Raw genomic sequence first — 8,427 nt, forward strand, 5'->3', positions numbered from 1 at the left:
CAGTGGGAGAACACTTTAACCTGTCTGGCCATTCAATGACAGACCTGCGGGTGGCTATCTTACAACAGAAAAACTTCAAAAACAGACTCCAACGAGAGACTGCTGAGCTGGAATTGATATGCAAACCAGATACAATCAACTCAGGATTGAATAAGGACTGGGAATGGCTGAGCCATTACAAACATTGAATCTATCTCCCCTTGTAAGTATTCTCACACTTCTTATCAAACTGTCTGTACTGGGCTAGCTTGATTATCACTTCAAAAAAAAAAATTTCTCTTACTTAATTGGCCTCTCAGAGTTGGTAAGACAACTCCCACCTGTTCATGCTCTCTGTATGTGTGCATATATATCTCCTCAATATATGTTCCACTCTATATGCATCCGAAGAAGTGGGCAGTAGCCCACGAAAGCTTATGCTCTAATAAATTTGTTAGTCTCTAAGGTGCCACAAGTACTCCTGTTCTTTTTGCGGATCTAGACTAACATGGCTGCTACTCTGAAATGTAAAAGGAGGAGCTGCAGTTTCCGTGTTAACATGCAGCATAAACTCAACTACCCCCCCACACACACAATTCTCTGGGATGATCACTTCACCCCTCCCCCGCACCACGTGGCTAACAGCGGGGAACATTTCTGTTCAGCCGAGCAGGAACGGGCACCTCTGAATGTCCCCTTAATAAAATCATGCCATTTCAACCAGGTGACTCTGAATGATATCAGTCTCCTGAGGATAACAAAGAGAGATAAGGAATCGATGTTGTCTGCATGCCAACAAACACCGGGACCATACGCTGCCATGCTTTGTTATGCAATGATTCCAGACTACGTGCTACTGGCTTGGCGTGGTAAAGTGTCCTACCATGGTGGATGGGATAAGGCAGCCGTCCACAGAAACCTTTTGCAAAGGCTTTGGGAGTACATGAAGGAGAGCTTTCTGGAGATGTCCCTGGAGGATTTCTGCTCCATCCCTGTACACGTTAACAGACTTTTCCAGTAGCTGTACTGGCCGTGATTGCCAGAGCAAATTAATCCTTAATCATTAAACACGCTTGCTTTTAAACCATGTGTAATATTTATAAAGGTACACTCCAGAGGTCCCTTATGTGCCCTCGGGATCTGGGAGCACGCCTTGGGTGAGTTCGGGGGTTACTGGTTCCAGGTCCAGGGTGATAAACATATCCTGGCTGTTGGGGAAACCGGTTTCTCCACTTCCTTGCTGTGAGCTATCTTCATTGTCGTCTTCATCATCTTCCTCGTACCCCGAACCCACTTCCCTGTTGCGTGATTCTCCATTGATGGAGTCAAAGCACACGGTTGAGGTAGTGGTGGCTGCACCCCTAGCATGGCATGCAGCTCAGAGTAGAAGCGGCATGTCTGCGGCTCTCTGGCTTTGTGGTAGACTTGCCTTAGCTCCTTAATTTTCAGGCGGCACTGCTGTGCGTCCCTGTTATGGCCTCTGTCCTTCATGGCCTTTGAGACTTTTTCTAATATTTTGCCATTTCGTTTACTGCTACGGAGTTCAGCTAGCACTGATTCGTCTCCCCATATGGCGAGCAGATCCCGTACCTCCCGTTCAGTCCATGCTGGAGCTCTTATGCGATCCTGGGACTCCATGGTTACCTGTGCTGATGAGCTCTGCCTGATCACCTGTGCACTCCATGCTGGGCAAACAGGAAATGAAATTCAAAAGTTCACGGGGCTTTTCCTGTCTACCTGGTCAGTGCATCTGAGTTGAGAGTGCTGTCCAGAGCGGTCACAATGAAGCACTGAGGGATAGCTCCCAGAGGCGAATAACATCAAATTCTGTCCACACTAGCCCAAATCCGACCCGCAAAGGCCGATTTCAGCGCCAATCCCCTCGTCGGAGGTAGAGTAAAGAAACCGGTTTAAAGGGCCCTTTAAGTCGAAAAAAAGGGCTTCATCATGTGGATATGTCCAGGCTTAATTCGATTTAACGCTGCTAAATTCGACCTAAACTCGTAGTGTAGACCAGGCCTTAGAGGCTCCCAGAGGGTAGTGTGTAATTTTCCCAGATTACTGGATAGGGGCTTGAGCTGGTTCTGTGTTGTGTTGTGTTGTTGAAAAGGAACCCCTAGATATTGAACCTGGCCCTGGTTTCTGCCAACTCCGCCTGGCAGAACGGTTATATTCTAGTAAGGCTAATTCAGGGAAGAGAGAATAATAGACTTGGACAAGTACATAGTTTTTTCCAGTCAACAAAAACAAATCTATGCTTTCTTTGCAGCAGGGGGGTTATATTTCTTGAGACACCAACATTTGACTTGGCCTGTATTTTTGTCACATGTGACAAGACTTGACAGCTTCACTGTTAATTTGAAGCCAGTATAAAATGTCTCTGGTCCTTCTCTTATATTTTTTAATCCATAAATGACCTTCATATATCCTTTTAAACATTTTTTTTGTTTTACCTTAAGAATCCCCATGAAGGTGCCTTTAAACAAAATCCTGCCTAATACTAAAAGCTCTCCCTTAAATTGATAATAGGTTCTAGGACTACACTGTCCCAGCCATCATGTGCTAATATAACCTTAATTACATTCTGCATGTTCTCAGCCTGAGCAGTAGCTCTGGCAATCACAGTCCATATTTAGTCTGAGACTGGAGAGGTTTTGCTTTTTTAAAAAAAATTGAATGAACATGCCTAAATCTCAACTTTGCTTCACTGCACTTTTGTCAAATGCTCTCAAAAGTATGTCTGCAACCACCACATCTTTCCCAGGTTTGTATTCAATTTGCAGACCATATATTTGTAACTGAAAAAAATAATAATTTCTGTATTCTTATTGGAGTGGATGAGCAGATTACAGGCCCCTTTTGGCAATAATAATAGTGCTTTATGGTCATTTTCAGCTAACACCGGCATCCCCATAAATAAAGACATGGAACCTTTTGCACCCATGTACTAAGATCAAAGTCACCTCCTATTGACTCTTTTTGTTAGCACCTCTGACACATACATCACTGGTCTCTAATTTTGACTATATCTTCTGTAAGAGGAATTTACCAGTACCTTCTTCAGAGGCAACCCATGGACAACATTGTTTTGTGCTTCCTGTCATAGTACTTTAGGACTTGGGCTGCTTTAATTAACTCCTTCAGTTTCTCAAACTGTTTATTAGAATTTGCAACCCATGTCCAGTGGATATCTTTGCAGAATAGCAGTTTCAGGTTACTGGTTTGAGCAGCTAGATTAGGCATAGATTCCCCTACATAGTTCCCCATTCCAAAGAATCTTTGTACCCTTTCCTTGTCTAGGGGCAGGCATGTTGGCGATGGCCTCAACTGTACTGTGATCTATCTCTACACCTTGCTGAGCTAACGTCTCTCGCAGGAATGCTTATATCCATTACATGACACTTAGATTTTTGGTTGCTTAGCTTTAGCCCAGCTGCTCAGGCCCTTTCCAAAGCAGCCTAGAGCTGCTGGTCATGCCCTTGTCCTGTTCCCCCCCCCCCCCCCCGCCCCGCGATCAAAATGTCCTCTATATAAACCTCAGTGCTCTCTAAACCCCTCAAAAATTTGGTGTATTTTTCAGTGAAACATGTCGGGTGTAAACAACCCAAATGGCAGTCTGTGGAAATAGTGTCTTCCCCAAGGGTGTTGAATGTACACAAACCTATGCTCTGTTTTTCTAAGGGCACCTGCCACAACCCTGCTGATGCATTAAATGTAGAAAAATATTTGGCATCAGCCATTTCCCCAAAATTCCTCCTCTTCTACTTGTTCTGATTCCCAAAACAATGAACCTATCACGGGCAGCACGTCACTCCTCCATTTAGTGAGGCTGTGTGTGCCAGGACCGTGGCCCCAGACCAAGGACTGCTCCAATTCAACCTCCTCCCCTGGAGGCCCCGCCCATGCTCTATCCCCAGCCCTGCTCAGTCCCCACCCCGAGGCTCTCCTACCTGCTGCTCGTGCCTCTTCGCTGCCTCCCCTGCCCCCCACGCCTGCCGCTCACGCTGCCCCCCCCGACCCTCACCCACCCACCTGCCAGCCGGCTGCTCACTGCTCACATGCACCTCTTCACCCCCTCCTATGAGTGGGAAGGGGACAGCAAGAGGCTGAGCCTCGGGAGAAGAGAACAAGCAGGACCAGGGCCTCAGGGCGGAGCGCAGGCGCACATCCTTTCAGTGGCAACTCCAAAGGTGGCCTCTTATACCCACTGCCTTTGGAACCTATCCAGTTCTTCTGAGCGGGGGGGGGGGACGCAAGTCCTGTAACAATTCTATTTCCAGTACCCTATAGCCTGCCCCAGTCCTCAAAAGATGTGTACCAAAGTTAGCTGGGTAGAAACTGCACTAGGGCAAAGCTTTTTTTTTTAACACTGCTGTGAACTGGTATCTTGTCAGGAGGCTGCCCTCCCAGTGAGAAGAGTTAAAATCCATGTGCATTTTATATAACAACCAGATATATGGATTGTGCCAGCTCTGTTCCAGACCCGAAGTCCAGAGTATGGTCAAGAGATCAGAGGCCTAGCAAATAGTGATCAGCTAAGAGAAAGCTGGGGGTAAACAGATAATCTTGTTTTGCTAAAATAAGACTAGTTAGCAAATTGCCAGGTGTTGGAGCTAAGAACTAAATAATTGTGTCTTAGGCCTGGTCTACACTAGGAGGTTATGTCGAATTAACCCTGCACCCGTCCACACAATGAAGCTATTTAGTTTGACATAGAGGTCTCTTTAAATCGATTTCTGTACTCCTCCCCGACGAGGGGAGTAGCGCTAAATTCGACATGGCCATGTCAAATTAGGGTAGGTGTGGATGGAATTCAATGCTAATAGCTCTGGGAGCTATCCTACAGTGCACCACTCTGTTGACACTCTGGACAGCAGTCCGAGCTCGGATGCGCTGACCAGCCACACAGGAAAAGCCCCGGGAAAATTTGAATTCCTTTTCCTGTCTGGCCAGTTTGAATCTCATTTCCTGTTTGGACATTGTGGCGAGCTCAGCAGCACTGGCAACGATGCAGAGCTCTCCAGCAGAGGTGACCATGCAATCTCAGAATAGAAAGAGGGCCCCAGCATGGACTGATCGGGAAGTCTTGGATCTGATCGCTGTGTGGGGCGATGAGTCCGTGCTTTCGGAGCTGCTATCGAAAAAACGGAATGCGAAGATCCAGGAGAAGATCTCCAAAGCCATGACGGAGAGAGGATACAGCCGGGATGCAATGCAGTCCCGCGTGAAAATCGAGGACCTGAGACAAGGTTACCAGAAGACCAAAGCGGCAAACGGATGCTCTGGATCCCAGGCCCAGACATGCCGTTTCTACGAGGCACTGCATTCCATTCTAGGTGCGGCCGCCACCACTACCCCGCCGCTGACCCTGGACTCTGATGATGGGGTATTGTTGATGGCCGCTTCCTCGGAGATGTTCGCGGACGGGGAAGATGAGGAAGGAGATGAGGAGGACGAGGCAGTTGACAGCGCATACAACGCTGATTTCCCCAACAGCCAGGATCTCTTCATCACCCCCACGGAGATCCCTTACCAACCCTCCCAAGGCGTTAACCCTGACCCTGAATCAGGGGAAGGATCAGTCAGTAAGTGTTTGTTTTAAACATATAAACATTTATTTTTGGTCAGAACAGGAATGGAATATTAACAATGGGTTTTTCATGATTACTTTGCCCTAGGCGCTCTACTTTTTAGTCCTTGCCAGTGCAGCTACTGGAAAATTCTGTCAATATGTCCAGGGATAGAGCAGAAATCCTCCAGGGACATCTCCACGAAGCTCTCCTGGAGGTAATTTGAAAGCCTTTGCATTAGGTTCCTGGGGAGAGCGGCCTTATTGCATCCTCCATGGTAGGAAACTTTTCTGCGCCAGGCTAGCAGCAAGTACTCTGGGATCAGTGCCTCGCACAGCATGGCTGCATACGGCCCTGGTTTTTGCTGGCATTCACGCAGCATTCGGTCTTCTGTGTCCGAAATCCTCATCAGAGTGATATCACCCATGGTGACCTACTTTAAATTAGGGGAATGTTAGTATTGGGACCGATTGCCTGTTCCTTTACATAACTGTAACCGGCAGTTTACAGCCACGCAGTGGAGGCAGGACAGGGGCAGCATACAGGGATCTTTCCCGGGGACAGCCACGAGGGGGGTGGGACAGGGGCAGAGATCATGCTGGAGGGATTGCCGGCAGCAGGAACTGGCCAACGCTAGGGGTATTGCTTTGAACGTGAAAGGAGGGCACTGTTATAAATTAAGCTTTCAGCAGCCAAAAGTCTATGGCTTACCATGTCCGCCTGCTACCCGAATTCCGCTGTCCTGCCCCGCTTGTGTGATCTGTATTCCAAGACCCCAGGCACTGAATGGGAAGGCCAAAAATTCGACCTTGTCCTGAGTGCGCATGTGATAGGTGCTGTGCATGGTCTTGTTCACAGAGAAAGACTATGTTCATTGTTCACAAAAATGTATCTTAGTGAGGAATTCACTCCCTTTTTCCCATCCCACAGCTGCGAGTGTCTCCCAAGCTACCCCGGCATCTCCCTCCCAGAGGCTGGCGCAGATCAGGCGCCGAAAGAGAAGGACATGGGATGAGATGTTCTCTGAACTTATGGGCTGCTCCCGAGCTGAGGTGGCACAGCAGACCCAGTGGAGGGAGAACATGTCGCAATACCAGCAATCACACAGCAAACGGGAGGACAGGTGGAGGCAGGAAGACCAGCAGGCAACTCAAACGCTGCTTGGACTAATGAGGGAGCAAATGGACACGCTCCAGTGCCTTGTAGATGTTCTGCAGGACAGGAGGCAGGAAGACAGAGCCCCGCTGCAGTCTATCTCTAATCGCCATCCCCCGCCACAAAGTCCCATCCCTCCCTCACCCAAAGTCCCAAGAAAGAGGGGCAGCAGAGGCCATGAAAACAGTTACTCCACCCCTGCAGACTGCTCAAGTACCAGATGTCTCTCATTCCCAAAGTTTTGATGAGTCCTTTCCTTCACTCCAAAAGCACCTCACCCAAGCCCCCGTCCCAGTGTCATCCCCTAACTGTGTAGTTGTTAATAAAAAATATGTTTCTGTTAATTACTGTTTCCGTCAGGTTCTTTTAGAGGAGAGTGTGTTTGAAGGGGGGGAAAGGGGGTTGGTAATTGGAGAGGACAGTCACCTTTACCAGGGAACAGACACAGGGGCAGGTTCAGCAGCAGGTCACACATTGCAGTCACTAGGCACTCTAGTCAGTCTGGGAGGTAGTTTTCATGTTCTGTGTGGGGGGGCTATGTGAGTTTGTGATGGGGGAGGGTGGTTACAGATCTTATGCAGCGGTCCTTAGCCCGGATGACAGAGCCACGCAGCAGGGGATCTGTAACCATCCTCCCCCGCCACAAAGTCACATAGCCCCCACACACAGAGTCCTGAAAAGGAGGGGTGGCAGGCTCCGTTGAAACAACCAGTCCACCACTGTGGACCGCTCTAGGAGCAGGAGCCTGTCATTCCTCGAGTTTAGAAGCGTCCTTTCCATCACTACACCCGCTCCCCACCACAGTCTGCGTCCCAGTTTCAACCCTTTACCACGAAACCCTTAATAAAGAAAACTGTGTTAATGAACAAAGTTCCATTTATTTTATTTTTAATGGTGTGTTGGAAGAGGGGCAACAGGGTGAAGGGGGTAACTGGAGAAGATAGTCAACATTAAGTGGGTAGAGAAACGGGGGCAGGTTCAGCTTCTCTTTAAACAAACAATAATCTCAGGTTACCCTGCTCACTGTGGAACCTAGCTTTCAAAGCCTCCCAGATGCACAGCGCATCCCACTGGGCTCTTCTAATAGTCCGGCTGTCTGGCTGGGTATAATCAGCAGCCAGGCGATGTGCCTCAACCTCCCACCCTGCCATAAATGTCTCCCCCTTGCTCTCACAGAGATTGTGGAGCACACAGCAAGCTGCAATAACAATGGGGATATTGGTTTCGCTGAGATCAGAGCGAGTCAGTAAGCTTCTCCATCTCCCCTTGAGACGTCCAAAAGCACACTCCACCACCATTCTGCACTTGCTCAGCCGGTAGTTGAAGGGTTCTTTTTCACTGTATAGGGCTTCATGAGCCAGAGCATTAGCGGGTCCCCGAGGCTGGGTCCCCGAGGATCACTATAGGCATCTCCACATCCCCAACAGTTATTTTCTGGTCCGGGAAGTAAATACCTTCCTGCAGCTGTCTAAACAGACCAGAGTTCCTGAAAACACGAGCGTCATGAACCTTGCCCAGCCATCCGAAGTTGATGTTTGTAAAACGTCCCCTATGGTCCACCAGTGCTTGCAGCACTATTGAAAAGTAGCCCTTTCTGTTAATGTACTGGCTGGCCTGGTGGTCCGGTCCCAGGATAGGGATGTGAGTTCCATCTATAGCCCCACCGCAGTTTGGGAATCCCATCGTGGCGAAGCCATCTATGATGCCCTGCACATTTCCCAGG

The sequence above is a fragment of the Trachemys scripta genome, chromosome 1, assembly GCF_013100865.1.
Source record: "Trachemys scripta elegans isolate TJP31775 chromosome 1, CAS_Tse_1.0, whole genome shotgun sequence".
NCBI classification, from domain to species: Eukaryota; Metazoa; Chordata; order Testudines; family Emydidae; genus Trachemys; species Trachemys scripta.